This window comes from Lathyrus oleraceus, chromosome 7, assembly GCF_024323335.1.
Source record: "Lathyrus oleraceus cultivar Zhongwan6 chromosome 7, CAAS_Psat_ZW6_1.0, whole genome shotgun sequence".
Lineage (NCBI taxonomy): Eukaryota > Viridiplantae > Streptophyta > Magnoliopsida > Fabales > Fabaceae > Lathyrus > Lathyrus oleraceus.
In genome coordinates this window covers 540,412,886-540,429,280 of record NC_066585.1, presented here as the reverse complement: position 1 = coordinate 540,429,280, position 16,395 = coordinate 540,412,886, and positions in this window count along the sequence as shown.

Genomic DNA, 16,395 nt, shown 5'->3' with positions numbered 1-16,395 from the left:
AGACAAATGCTTCATAGCAATTGTTTCGTGTCGAAGTTCCTTGTATCGTCCTACTGGGCGTGCAAGTGAACAAGACATGTAGCTCTCCAAGACTACTCGTGAATATCGTCTACCTTTGTGAAGTATCTAAGATACATGACATCAGCATATCTTGCATTCTTATCAACAAAAATAGTTGTTTCAATCAAGTACAAAAAATAAGTTAGAATGACACAAAGTAGGTGATTGTCTTTACACTCATCATCATCGGGATAAGTAATAAATGACGTTAAGTGATTGATGTTCAAATTATGTAGTCATTTAAATCATGCACGACATCCTCGAGTTTGGTAAATCTCCCAATTGTCCTCGTTAGGAGTAATTCTCAAGTCTTAATTCAGCATGTCCATTGCATCAAACATATGATTAAAGAATGGTCTAATAGTCGGCCTCTAATAGGCAGATGGAAGAGACATGGAACATTATCTAAGATGGGGTCATCTCAACAATAAAGATATGAAATGACAATGTCTTAAAGTTTCATCTTTCATCAAACCTAACAATGTGAATAGGGGTGACAAAACTAGCCGGTCTCGTCGGACCGCCCTGTTTGACTCACCATTTTTGGAGGATTGGACTAGACTTTTCGGCTCATCTCCTTAAGTTTGTCTGCCCCCGCCTACACCGCTTAAAAAGTAGGATGGAAGCAAATTTTACTCAGAACTTTTTGTTAAAACTTTTATATTTTATTATTTACTTAGAATTAAAACAATCGTGATTTAGGATACCTGCTTTGAAACTTCGTCAATGGTTCAATAAAATATAAAAACTTTCAACGTGATTATGAAATTGTTGGGATACACTGCTCTTATACAATTAATTGCACTTAAAATAAAATTTAAGCTCAAACATCTAAGTTGACCTATCCCGTCCCGCCTTACTTTTGGACGGATTTAAATGGGCAGGCCGCCCCTTTGTCATATGTAAATATGAGGTTGATATATATATATATATATATATATATATATATATATATATATATATATATATATATATATATATATATATATATATATATATATATATATATATATATATATATATATATATTATGTGCAAAATCTTTCATCCTAAATGATGTCGGTGTATTCTAAAACCTTGCCTCATCTAGTTGCATGAGATTTGACATTTTCTTGCTGTGTAATTTTTTTACATATAATAAATATACATGTTTTTTAAATTATATAATTAATAAATTAAAATTAAATTCAATATTTACTTCTCTATTCCGTATTTGGCAAGAAACATAATCTTCATAAAATAGAAATAAAGATAAATATAACTCCCTCTAGAAAATTTTATTGATGTGTGAGCTTGAGACTCAACACAATAGGCATATATGCCATGGATGGAGAATCCTAGGCTTAAGACATCTGCCCTAACTCATTACGAATCACGAGCTTAAGACATGTACCATAACTATAATGGGATCTCTAAGGAAAACATCCTCAATCATTTTGAGATGCTTGCACCCTTTCTCAACGATCCGACAAAAGTTTTTTCTTCCTATAATGTTAAAAATGTTCTTGGTTATCCCTCATTTTTCTTTAATTTTAAATTAATAAAAACAAAATAAAATATGAGTTTCCCTAAGCATATGCAAAACATAGAAACTGATTACTATCATTTCGGAAGAGTTATTCCTGGTTTTGTAAGGTATTAATCATGGTTTTGGGAGCATTCTTATGGTGGTAATGAAAGTGAACTCCGGAACAATCATTTAGGTATTGTTTCAAATGAAAGAACCATGGCAACAAACCTAAGGTTTCTAAAATCTTAAAAAATTATATAAATGATAAATACATTGTAAAATTTAGCCTTAATTACACTAGGGGTCTCCTTAGGATATTTAATTGTAATAAATTGGTCATTTAGTATTTTTTTTTGCTACATGTCAGTCCTTTAAGTTGCGTAACGTCTATAATATTGGCCATTTTTTTATGAATTCGTGCCAAAAATGCACATCTATCATTAATGATACTTATGTGGTTGTTACGTTGCTGAGATGATTGTACCTCTGCTGATATGTAATTGTTGTAAAACTACCTTTATTTAATTAGAAAAAATCCTCTCATTTAAGTTTACCAATTCCTGAAGTTAACCCTAATTTGACAAACTCTGAAAATACAAGCTACTGCGAACGATGGTGATGGATTCAAAAGGGAGATGAAGGAATCGAGGGAGACAAATGATTCGAGGGAGACGAACTCAGATACGAAGGTTGAATGTTTAGGTAAGTCTCGTTTTCCCTACGAAAATGTATTTGATTTATTGAGGTCTAGGGTTTTGTATGTGGTCCCTTATACTACTTAATGATTTCTACAACTTATAACTTTTCTGTCAAAAATGAATGTTTTTTATGTTGATTTCCATCACGGGGACAATTTGATGATAAAGGTAGATATGTTGGAAGAATATTGTCAAATTGAAAGTGAGATGGTGACAGATAAAATTATTTTGAAATTTTAGGTGTTGTTAAAGAAATGGGGTATCATGGGGAACTTTAAATGTGGTATGATTTTGCTGGTACTTTAAAGGAACTAATTAATGACTTTGATGCAATAGAACTACAAAATTGATCCAATACTAGGTATGACAACAGGACGGGTCGGGGACGATTTTTACCTCCCCCAAACCCAAACCCAAATCCCCAAACAATCCCCGTTCCCCGCCCCAAATCCAAACGAGGATGGAGAATCAAAACCCGAACTCGTTCCCAAACGGGTTCGGGCATCCCCGCCCCCGCCACCATTCATTTAGTGAAATCAATTTTTTTAATAGAAATAATTATTTTTTCCAAAATAAAATAATATTATAAATAATAAAATAAAATATTTCTAAAAAAATTTCATACATACATTTCAAATAATAAATTCAAATTAGAATATCAAAACATTGACCACATATTAATATTCTAAATTATCAACAATAAATAGTAATGTACATAATGAAATAGACGGGGTGGGTTTGGGGTGGGTACTATTGTCCCCATTTCCCGGTCCGTCCCCATATTTTATAATCGGGAAAAATCCAAACCTGAACCCAAACCCAGACAAAGTGGGGTTTCCCCGTCAACTTCGGGGAGAGTTCAGGTGGATACCTGCGTTGACCCTACATATTACTACCATGTATATGAAGGAGACTTACTAGATTTGCTACATACCTATCACCTATCCAACCAATGGCCAAAACTTATAGAAACAAACCCCATACCCCAACATACTTCCACCACCATCAAGAAGAGCACCAGAGAGGCCTAAGAGAAGAAGGAACAAAGATGCTGATGAGAAGAGAAAATATACAGCAACTGTTAGTAGGAAATGGCTGCCAAATAAATGCTCAGGTTATGGTAAATCTGGCCATAACAAAGCCTCCTGCCCAACTGCACCAAAACAACCTGCACCATCCAAACATGTACCATACTAACCTGCACCATCTCAACATGTACCATCCTAACCTGCACCATCCCAACATGTACCGTCCCAACTGACACCATCCTAAACACAACCAACTATAAGACGTCAAACTAGACTATCACCAAGAAGAACCCAACACACAGATTCACAATCCCAACCATAACCTACAACAAGAATTCAAACTAGGCTATCACCAAGAAGATCCCAAACTCAATCAACACAAATCCAAGCACAACCAACCACAAGAGTTAAAGCAAAGAAGGACCACACCACTACACTCCAAACAAGAGTATCACCATAAAGAGGGATTACAACATCTCAGGGGCCAACAACAACTTTTCAGCCACCAAGAAGGACAACACCTAAGCTGCCTATAAAGAGAAAAACCATTAGAATGTTGACTGTTATATTTTGCTGAACTAAGAATCGTGTAATTTTTATGAGTTAGAAATGTGTAATTTGAATCATTACTTTATATTTTGGATGTCTACTATGTATTTTGGATGAATATTTCATATATTTTGTATGGTATTTTGGTTACTTAATGAAAGATATTAAGGCCTTATCACTATTTTGGTTAATAGGCATTTTTATGTTTAGTCAATGATCTCTACAATGTCTTTTTAAGTGTAATAAATATGGAAACAAACTATATCCTTAGTGAAACATAAAATGTGACAGTATACTAAGTTGTCAAACACAAGTTAATGCAGTCTCTTAAACTGTAACAAATATGTCCTTAACTATTCTTTAATGTAACAAAAATGTCCTTTAACTATTCTTTAGTGTAACAAATATGTCCTGTAACTATTCTTTAATGCAACAAATATGGGCACATACTATGTCGTTACTGCAAGAAAAATGGACAACAGAAAATTTGACAGACAAATTGGGCACAAAATAAGCATCACATTAAAAAAATTCATTACAACAACACATGTTCAACATTAAAGTAAGGGATAACATCAACACTACTAATATCAACATAAACCATAATCATCACTTATGGATCAACATACACATCAACATTACAATAATCACAACTAAAAACATTATGACAAAAACTAGCATCTTCAACATGTTCTTCATCATCTCTTTTGTGTAGTAGTCATCTCCATGGATCTTCATCTTTTCTTCAACATGTTGATTTCCGCGTACTTTTCATCATATTTTGAACATCTTATTTGAGTGTTAATTTTTATTTTCCCTTCACCATTGAACTCTTTTTCAACCCACTTAAAAAAGTTGCAGCCACAACTTGAATCTTTACTCTATTAATATCTAGCAGTTAGCATTATCAAATAAGACATAACAGACAATAGCAATTAACTTACCACAAAGTTCCTACAGCCCCAAAAAAGCTTCCCAAAATTTCATCCTTTCTACCTCACTGTTCGTATCGCGACCTTTGCTCCATAACCACACATTGGTTCGATTTCACCATGACTTGCACTCGAAATCAAGGAATTACAGTTAGGGCTAATTGAATTTGACACATTTGTACCGTATGAAACCACTGTTGGAGAAAGTAGGAGAAGAATGAAAAGCATATTGAATAGTATATTCTAGGGATTTGATGAAGAAGAAAGAGATTTTCCTCAATTATTTCAAGTTATATTCAAATATATGTCATATCAGCAACGTAATGATATGTGCATTTGTGCATTTTTGAAACGAAATAATTAAAAAAGACTAATGGTGTTGACGTTATGCAACTTAAAGGACTGACATGTAGCGAAAAAAACACAACAGACCAACCTGTTACAATTAAATATCCTAAAGGGCCCGTAGAGTAATTTTTCCTAAAATTTATTATAAGTGATAAATTGTTTGATGATTGGAATAAGGTGCAACTTTTTGCACGTAACTTGGATAAAAAATGAGAGATTGAAAATTTTAAATATTTTAAAATTTTAAAATTGAAAACTGATGGAACTGGGAAGGAGAGTGCCATGAAGGATTCTTCTAAAATAGTATAGTATTTAGATGAATCCTTTTTTTTTGTTTGGAAGAGAGGGCCAATGCCCAATAAAAAAAGGAAATTACAACAAAGTTAACCTCAGAAGGAAGTTCCTATAACATTATAATTTACTATGTGACTAATAAAAACTGAAAAATTAGGAGTTACTTGTGGAGTGGATCAGAGAAAGTGAGTAAAAAAGCTCCAGTTGCTTGAGAAAATGTTTGTGAACCAAAGAGTGTTGGTGGTTTGAACATGATTGATTTACAAATTTGGAATAAGGCTACAATTACTAAACTGTTGTGGAATATCCAAGGCAAGGAGGATAAACTTTGGGTCCGATGGATGAACACATACTATTTCAAATGGGAAGATATAATGAATTGGCAGGTGAAGGACAATAGCTCTTGGATATTGAAGAAAATAATGAGGATTAGAGACCAAGTGAAAACCAATAGATATTTGAATGAAGCAATTCAAGATGAAATTATAAGATGGAGAAAATGTATAAGGAACTCCTTGGGATAGATAAAAAGTGGATCAGAGGAAGATTATGTTTACAAATTATGCTAGACCAAGAGCTCAATTCACTTTGTGGAGGACCCTAAAGGAGAGACTACCAACAAATGACCGTTTGACTCAATTTGGTATAGTCACAGATGAAAAGTGTAACTTTTGTGATAAGAATGAATTATTGAAACATCTTTTCTTTGAATGTTGTCATACGGTGAACTGGACTTTATTGGATTTGTAATCGCAATGTCGCGGTTAGCAAGAGTCGCCACCGACTTTTCTTTTATCCCATAAGGAAAGGTGGAAAAGAACAGGAAAGACCTTAATTTTAAATTCTTAGGTTCGGGAGGTACTTTATACAAAGGGAAGGTATTAGCACCCTTTGTATCCATGGTTATCCATGGGCTCTTAATTGCTCAATCATTTATGTTTTCTAGTTTGAAAAAGGTGGTTGAGAAAGGTGTGAAAAATGTTTTGCAAAATGAGAATTTAACTTTGTAATGATTCTTGCATGAATGTATACAAAGTGGTTATCTCGTTTTAATTTAGAAAATAGTTTAGAAAAATATAACTCGGCAATGATCCTAGTGCGGATGTATGCTAAGTGGTGATTTTCCAAAAAGATGTTTGAAAGGTGTGAGGTGAAAAGTATATTTTTTGGTTATGAATGAGCAATTAAGGTTATACCTGTCCGAGGTCTTTCCGGGCGTTTCCTATCCTTATGAGGGTAAAACTGTCCTTACTATTGAGAAGTAAGTAGTTTTATCCTTGGGATGTAGAAGGGTCATCGTAGGGTCATCGATTGGTCATTGAAGGCAACAGTTGTGAGGATACCTTAGCATTCGAAGGGACTATCATCATTTAACCGTAGGCTACACCGAAGGGTCATCGAGGGACAAAGTCGTATTTCCGAAGGCAACATCCGAGGGACTATGATGATTTAACCGAAGGGTCTTTGCTAAGGATATCCCCATATTCGCGGGACATGACCGTATTACGTAATCGTGGGGTAATAAAGAGAGGTCCGATATCATTTATTTAAAGTCCGGATTTTAACAATTAATTAAATAGCCGTAATCAGTTAGGTAATTAGGTCCACAGGAAATCAATGAAATCAATACATTAAAAATCAAGCTTGGTGATTCAAGATGAATCTCCATATTAAACTTAGGTCATCCAAAAGCCATCTCCTCAAGAATGTCCACACCTAAAGCGGCATGCCTAGCCGGTTATTTCTTTGGAAGTATGCTGGCCTTTACATCATGCAACACACGGATTAGAGCATTGAGGCAAAATACAATTGGAAATTGCCCCATAAAATAAATATAACAGTCAGAAATTTAAGCCAAATAATGCAGAATCATCATCAGGTAAACATGAAATGGGCAGCGAAAAGGCAAAGCAGCCCCTGGTCCGGTCGCCTCTGCTTCGCCTAGCGAAGGCTCAGCGAAGGCTCGCTGCGGGCTCGCCTAGCGATGAGCTAGCGAGCGGCCACGGGTTTGAAATTTGAGAACATTAGGACCTCAACCTGCAGCATGGCTTATGGCATCCAACACATAATTATATGGTTCAGTTTCACAATATTCAAGCACATTTAAATTCTCATGCAAAACTCCAAAATATTTATGAATTCAATTATAATATCCTCCACAAATTAAGAACATGAAGTGATACCATATGCCAAATGAGAGTACAAAACGATATCATATGCAAATTAAAACACTAAAGTGGTACCACATGCAAAATAAGGACACAAAGTGATAATCATGTGTAGATTAAGAATCCTAAATCATATGCCAAGTAAGAAACTAAAGCGATAATAGTGATGCAAACCTGTTTGCAATCGAATTGCAACCTTGAATTGGCGAGCCGGATTGAGTTGGGCGGCGGTAGCTTCGGAGCGGGTGAGCGGCCTTTAGGGTTTCCGCCTTCAGAACTCTTTGGATCAGCAGGGTTTCGGTGCTAGGGTTTCCGTCCTTTTCCGTCCGTCCTCGTCCGTCTGTGTGTGTTTTTTTCGTGGCAGAGGAGCAGGTATTTATAGTAGTGGTAGTGGTGACCTAGTGGGCTTAAAATGAGGTCCAAAAATTCAAATTCTCGCAAGCTTCGCTAGGCGAAGGAATTGCTCGCCTAGCGAGCAAACTAGGTCTGGGCTTTTTCCTGGATCCAACGCTTCGCTGGGCGAGTGGCATGATGCAATGTTCGCTAGGCGAAGGAGCTGCTCGCCTAGCGAGCCAGCTGTTTTGGGCCGCCTGTGGATTGGGCCTGTTGTGAGTGGGTTTTTGTCCATTTGGTATCAGTGCCTTGCAGAACAAGTCAGAGGGTCTTGGAAAATGCTTTGTAATATCAACGGGCAAATTTTGGGGTATGACAGCTGCCCCTGTTCAATACTCTTGAACCGAGAGAGTAGAATGGTATGTGCCGTTCGTGGTCTGGAGGTGAAAGATTATTGAACACTAGAATGCCCCGAAAATTTGCGCTTGTCCATCAGTCTTGACGGAGATGGGCTTAGAGATGCCATCCAAGAAACTTGCCGAGGAGATTTCCAGATGGTGTCGTACGTTAGACGATATCTAGAGACATGGGTGTCACATCGGGTCATACATCCGACCGTATGGTGAGTCATCCATTATGCCGTCGACTCCGCTGGGGAGTCAGAGTATGCTATATACTGCTGGGGATATGGGATCAGCATGGATCGTATGTTAGACCGTGTCTGGATACCAGAGTGAGTTGTTTGTTAGGCGGATGACTTTGATGGGGATGAAAGATCAGAATGGATCGTATGCTAGATCGTCTCTGAGTTGCAGAATGGGCCGTCCGTTAGGCTGAATCTGCTGAAAAGGGAGTAGTCGTATGCCAGACCACCATTCAGGAATGTACCTGTCCGAAGGTAGCACCTGAGAAAGGGAGTAGCCGTATACTAGACTACCATTCAGGAATGTACCTGTCCGAAGGTAGCACCTGAGCAAGGGAGTAGCCGTATACTAGACTACCATTCAGGAATGTACCTGTCCGAAGGTAGCACCTGAGAAAGGGAGTAGCCGTATACTAGACTACCATTCAGGAATGTACCTGTCCGAAGGTAGCACGTGAGAAAGGGAGTAGCCGTATACTAGACTACCATTCAGGAATGTACCTGTCCGAAGGTAGCACCTGAGAAAGGGAGTAGCCGTATACTAGACTACCATTCAGGAATGTACCTGTCCGAAGGTAGCACCTGAGAAAGGGAGTAGCCGTATACTAGACTACCATTCAGGAATGTACCTGTCCGAAGGTAGCACCTGAGAAAGGGAGTAGCCGTATACTAGACTACCATTCAGGAATGTACCTGTCCGAAGGTAGCACCTGAGAAAGGGAGTAGCCGTATACTAGACTACCATTCAGGAATGTACCTGTCCGAAGGTAGCACCTGAGCAAGGGGAGTAGCCGTATACCAGACTACCATTCAGGAATGTACCTGTCCGAAGGTAGCACCTGAGTAAGGGAGTAGCCGTATACCAGACTACCATTCAGGAATGTACCTGTCCGAAGGTAGCACCTGAGGAGATAAAGGTCTAACTTGGTCGTACATTAGACTGTATTTGCAGAATCTGACTTGAAGGTCTAACTTGGTCGTACATTAGACTATATTTGCAGAATCTGACTTGAAGGTCTAACTTGGTCGTACATTAGACTGTATTTGCAGAATCTGACTTGAAGGTCTAACTTGGTCGTACATTAGACTGTATTTGCAGAATCTGACTTGAAGGTCTAACTTGGTCGTACATTAGACTGTCTTTGAGTGGTTGAATGTCAGAATGGATCGTACGCTAGATCGTATCTGAGTTGTTGAAGGTCAGAATGGATCGTACGCTAGATCGTATCTGAGTTGTTGAAGGTCAGAATGGATCGTACGCTAGATCGTATCTGAGTTGTTGAAGGTCAGAATGGATCGTACGCTAGATCGTATCTGAGTTGAAGGAGTCATATGTTGAGATGAATCAGGATGAACTGTACGCTAGGCTATATCTGATAGTATTTGTATATGCTGTATTTGCAATAAATGTCTGGGATGGGCTTATAGATGCCATCGTTAGGAGGATGTCAGAATGAATGTTGTCATGGAGTGTATCTGAAAGATGTAGTTGAATCCTGAATGTAATTGATAAGGATGTCCGTCTGAATGGACCTTTGTTTTGACTATGTCAGGAGGATAATTGACCTGAAAAATAAAGTTAGCTTCATGCCATGTCATGATGCATGAGATGCAAATGTTGTATGCATGCATGTGCTGTGAAGTGATGTAATGAGTGAATTATGCGTCTGGAATGAATGCGAGCTTTGTATGCATGTATATGTTATGAAATGATGTAATGTATATGATGCGGAATGAAAATTGTATGTAGGTATGTGATGTGAAATGATGTAATGAATGCACTATGCGTCTGAAACGTTCTTCCAGGGGACTCTACGGGGGGAATAAATCTCGGTCTTCTGGTCGGTGATATTTGTATTGATGACCCTTTCTTAGCTGGGGGATACTTGATTTCGGTCTGACGATGGAACCACTCAACAGAGCCTGGCTGGGGATGGAAGAGATGATCAATCCGTCTGATGATATCGACTTCTTCTGGGGAATAGCTGGCTCTTGTTGGGGAATAGAATTAGCAACGAATCCATTGGAAAGCGTGATTAGACCTTCTCCTCGATCCTAAAGTCTTTTCGTAATTGCTATTGCCATTTTAGGCATGCATTTTTTTTGTAAACATTGATCATATTCAAATGCATATATCAATTCAAGTTAAATCAATGGACGTTTACGCAAACAAAACAGAAAAGGTGAAACAAAAGCGTCTTTTTGGAAATGAAATTGTATTGATTTTGAAAGAGGGCCCATGAACAGGCAAATCGTGTACAAGGAGACAGAAATCCTAGTAAGAGGAAATTGCCGAGAAAACAAAGAAAAAGCTATGCAGGAAAAGTCCTGTTGATTTTAAATCCACTACCGTCATTATGTCTTCAAACATCTCATCTCCTGCTGTCGGATAGAAGTGATTGGCTTGTTCGGTCCCTTGAACTTGGGCGAAGCTGACAGAGAACGGGGCATAGTCATACGCTTTCCCTAATTTTGCCTGGACCGCCTTTTCAGGTTTTCAGTCCACCGGGATACCCTTTTTGGCTCAAGCCGCCTTTTCAGGTTTTCGACTTGCCGGGTGTACGTCTTTATATGTTTATCCCTAATTTTTGCCCGAACCCTTTTGGTTCGCCGGGATGCCCTTACTTTTGCCTAGGTACGTCGACCTAGCGGGTCTCTTTTATGCGTAGTATTTTTTAACTATGTCCGCGTTCACAGGATGCGGGAAATCTTCGTCGTCCATTGTAGCAAGTATCATGGCTCCACCAGAGAATACCTTCTTAACTACAAGTGGCCCTTCGTATGTGGGAGTCCATTTGCCTCTGGGATCGCCTTGTGGTAGAATGATACGCTTGACCACCAAGGCGCCAAGTTGGTACACCTGTCTCTTGACCTTTTTGTTAAATGCTTGGGTCATGCGCTTCTGATATATCTGCCTATGACAAACAGCCGCAAGTCTCTTTTCATCAATCAGATTTATCTGATCGAGTCGAGTTTGAATCCATTCATCCTCATCTAAGCCTGCATCTTTCGCAATTCTTAGAGAGGGAATCTGAACTTCCACTGGTAAAACGGCTTCCATTCCATAGACTAAAGAGAAAGGGGTTGCCCCTGTCGAAGTGCGGTAACCATGAAGAGCAAAAGGTAACATCTCCTGCCGATCTTTGTATGTTACTGTTATATTCTTGATATTGTTAGCAGCCTCCACGGCGCCGTTCGTCTTTGGCCGGTACGGAGAAGAGTTATGGTGCTTTATTTTGAACTGCGTGTAGAGTTCAGTTTAGTACCATTATCAGTGATAACTCTCTCAGGAGACAGCAGGTTTCTCAAGTAGATATTTGATAGAATCCATCTTAGAAATCAATAAAGTGGTATGATTCAACATATACTGTCTTAGTCGGCGAGCAGCCTAAGCCAAAGCACAGTAAGCTTTCTCGAGCTGTGAGTATCTTGTTTCACAGTCGGTACCTTTTGCTAAGGCAGTGTATGACATGCTCTTTTCGACCAGACTCGTCATGTTGCCCCAGCACACCCTATTGAATTTTCTAACACGGTCAAATACGTGATTAAAGGTCTTCCTTCAACTGGTAGCATTAGAATTGGAGGTTCTTGGAGGTATTTCTTGATTTTGTTATTCATCATTCCATACCATCTCTTGATTTTTCCTTTGAAGATGGGTTTGCCGGTAGCAGTCAAGTGTGGAATGAATCGGGCAATGTAATTCAAGTGCCCCAAGAAAACCTCTGACTTCTTTCTTGTCTAGTTCAGTACCCAGATTTACAATTTCAATTGATTCCTCATGCGGCTGTATAGTCCTTTCTTCTTGCAGTAACAGTCTGACAAGTTCACCAGGGACTTCACAATCTTCCTCGCTTCCATCCTCGGCTTGGTAGATCGGATTTTCAAAGTCATAATGAACAGTAGCAGAACTATTATCAACAGGATCCAGAGTGGATATGGATCGGAAAACTGTTACGTGCGTGTGTGCAAGAAAACATAGCTTGTTTTGAAAAAAATGACAGGAAAGATAAAGAGCGCAATATTTGAATGCAAAAAGTCCATTGATTTATTGAATATGAATATGCTTATGAAATGACAAAACCCTTGAAAAATTAGCTATTATGCCCCGGGTATAGACACAATGCTTTGAAACACAAAAATAGCAATAACAATTACTCCTGACTAAAGGAAATCGGGATAGTGTCTTCAGCCTTCCAATTATTGGGTCCGTCACCAATTGTTGGGAAAATCCAGCTATCCAAGTCATAATCGTTATCAGTATCTTCCACAGCATTGACAATCTCGTCATGATTAGGCAGAGGGGCAGTGATGCCATTAGGAGTCTCCGGAGGATCAAAGATAGTCGCCTGTATCTTCCCACTTCGAATGCCACTTTCAACATGTTCATCTGTTAATATAAGTTCAGTGAAACCCAATGAGGAACTCCTCAATAGATGGCTGTAGAATGGGCCAGTCAGTGTGCTCATGAACATGTCCACTAATTCTCGATCAGTCATAGGGGGTTTGACTCTGCCAGCCAAATCTCTCCACTTTTGAGCATATTCTTTGAAACTTTCTTTAGATCCCATAGTCATATTCTGCAACTGTAGCCGAGTAGGCGCTAGTTCAGAATTATACTGGTACTGTTTATAGAAAGCAGTTGCTAAATCAGTCCATGTGTGGATGTCAGAGCTCTCGAGCTGATAATACCACTCCAATTGTGTGCCAGACAGACTCTCTTGGAAGAAATGGATCCAGAGCTTCTTATTAGTGGTATACGGCTGAATCTTTCTCACGTAAGCTCTCAGATGCATCTGAGGACAAGATGCCCCATCATACTGAGTGAAAGCGGGGACCTTGAATTTGCGAGGAATGATCACATCGGAGACTAGACCCAAGCTTTCGAAGTCCAGACCGGGCGTCTTCTGACCTTCCATAGCTAGCATACGTTCTTCCAGCAACTTGTACTTATCATCTCTTGGAGAGTACTGTTCATTCTCGTAATCTTCATCGTCATCCTCAGGGTTGACAGGATCAGCATTCTCATCTTCTGAATCTGTCTCTGTTTCCTCTTCTTGATCCTTCGGAATTCCAAACTTGACTCTCGCGGCCTGTCTTTTAAGCCTTCTTCCTGGGTTAATTTAACTCACAGGTTTCTGGTCTTTCTTCTTCTCGAGCAAGAGAGCCTTCAGTTCCTCCTGCCCCTTGGATAATTTCAAGATCATCTCCTGGAGTTGAGCATTCTGAGCATGGAGATCCTTGACAGTTTGTTCGAGGTCCATTTTTCTGTGTGGAGGAAAACCGTGAGAACACTGATCCCTTTAGAGTACCTGTTATGCTATGTTATGCTATGCAATGCATGAAATGTTTTCAAGGCCTTTTGGAATTTAACTTTGCATAAACTACCGAAAAGGGAAACTTTTTTTTTGTTTTTTTTTTTTGTTTTTTTTTTTGTTTGTTTTTTTTCATACAAAACAGAGCAAAGTTAAATCCCTAAGTCCTTGAAATGGTTAGTACAATGTTATGATGCCATGATGTTATGATGTTATGAGGTTAAATAAATAACAAGCACAAGCAAGTCACACAACCATCATTCCTAGGTTTTAAGGCTTGCATGAGTTCCATAGGTAAGTACCCTCCCCACTGAAGTTTGGTTGGTTCAACCTATCCTAGAATAGTAACCGGGTTCTAGAAGGATCTCAAATCATCGACCTTTCTTTAAGTCCACTTCAGTGCAACACCAAGTGGTTGACCGAAGCTTCCCTAAAGTCCAATCTCAAAGAGTGTAGTATCGAGTATCAACCAACCTCAGTCGGAACCGAAGCCAGTTATCTCACTACTTTCTAATGGCTAGGATGAGTCAATTAGGGTTCTAAAGGTCTGGTTAATGCTTTGATGACACCACGCGGAAGCCAAATTTTTTCTCAAGTAACATGAGGAACATCAGGGCAACCAAAGCGTCACATTAACCGTAGCCATCATTTTAACCATTCCAGTATACGCCGGATAGTCGCGATGATCTATTGCTACTTACCTAAGGTACACTAGATCCGGGTGTAGGATCTTTCACTCAGACAATCCCTTAAACGAAGGAACAATTTAAAACATAAATGATTTTTTTTTTAAAGATGGACCTCTCTCTTTAGATCCCCAGCAGAGTCGCCAGTTCTGTCATACGGTGAACTGGACTTTATTGGATTTGTAATCGCAATGTCGCGGTTAGCAAGAGTCGCCACCGACTTTTCTTTTATCCCATAAGGAAAGGTGGAAAAGAACAGGAAAGACCTTAATTTTAAATTCTTAGGTTCGGGAGGTACTTTATACAAAGGGAAGGTATTAGCACCCTTTGTATCCATGGTTATCCATGGGCTCTTAATTGCTCAATCATTTATGTTTTCTAGTTTGAAAAAGGTGGTTGAGAAAGGTGTGAAAAATGTTTTGCAAAATGAGAATTTAACTTTGTAATGATTCTTGCATGAATGTATACAAAGTGGTTATCTCGTTTTAATTTAGAAAATAGTTTAGAAAAATATAACTCGGCAATGATCCTAGTGCGGATGTATGCTAAGTGGTGATTTTCCAAAAAGATGTTTGAAAGGTGTGAGGTGAAAAGTATATTTTTTGGTTATGAATGAGCAATTAAGGTTATACCTGTCCGAGGTCTTTCCGGGCGTTTCCTATCCTTATGAGGGTAAAACTGTCCTTACTATTGAGAAGTAAGTAGTTTTATCCTTGGGATGTAGAAGGGTCATCGTAGGGTCATCGATTGGTCATTGAAGGCAACAGTTGTGAGGATACCTTAGCATTCGAAGGGACTATCATCATTTAACCGTAGGCTACACCGAAGGGTCATCGAGGGACAAAGTCGTATTTCCGAAGGCAACATCCGAGGGACTATGATGATTTAACCGAAGGGTCTTTGCTAAGGATATCCCCATATTCGCGGGACATGACCGTATTACGTAATCGTGGGGTAATAAAGAGAGGTCCGATATCATTTATTTAAAGTCCGGATTTTAACAATTAATTAAATAGCCGTAATCAGTTAGGTAATTAGGTCCACAGGAAATCAATGAAATCAATACATTAAAAATCAAGCTTGGTGATTCAAGATGAATCTCCATATTAAACTTAGGTCATCCAAAAGCCATCTCCTCAAGAATGTCCACACCTAAAGCGGCATGCCTAGCCGGTTATTTCTTTGGAAGTATGCTGGCCTTTACATCATGCAACACACGGATTAGAGCATTGAGGCAAAATACAATTGGAAATTGCCCCATAAAATAAATATAACAGTCAGAAATTTAAGCCAAATAATGCAGAATCATCATCAGGTAAACATGAAATGGGCAGCGAAAAGGCAAAGCAGCCCCTGGTCCGGTCGCCTCTGCTTCGCCTAGCGAAGGCTCAGCGAAGGCTCGCTGCGGGCTCGCCTAGCGATGAGCTAGCGAGCGGCCACGGGTTTGAAATTTGAGAACATTAGGACCTCAACCTGCAGCATGGCTTATGGCATCCAACACATAATTATATGGTTCAGTTTCACAATATTCAAGCACATTTAAATTCTCATGCAAAACTCCAAAATATTTATGAATTCAATTATAATATCCTCCACAAATTAAGAACATGAAGTGATACCATATGCCAAATGAGAGTACAAAACGATATCATATGCAAATTAAAACACTAAAGTGGTACCACATGCAAAATAAGGACACAAAGTGATAATCATGTGTAGATTAAGAATCCTAAATCATATGCCAAGTAAGAAACTAAAGCGATAATAGTGATGCAAACCTGTTTGCAATCGAATTGCAACCTTGAATTGGCGAGCCGGATTGAGTTGGGCGGCG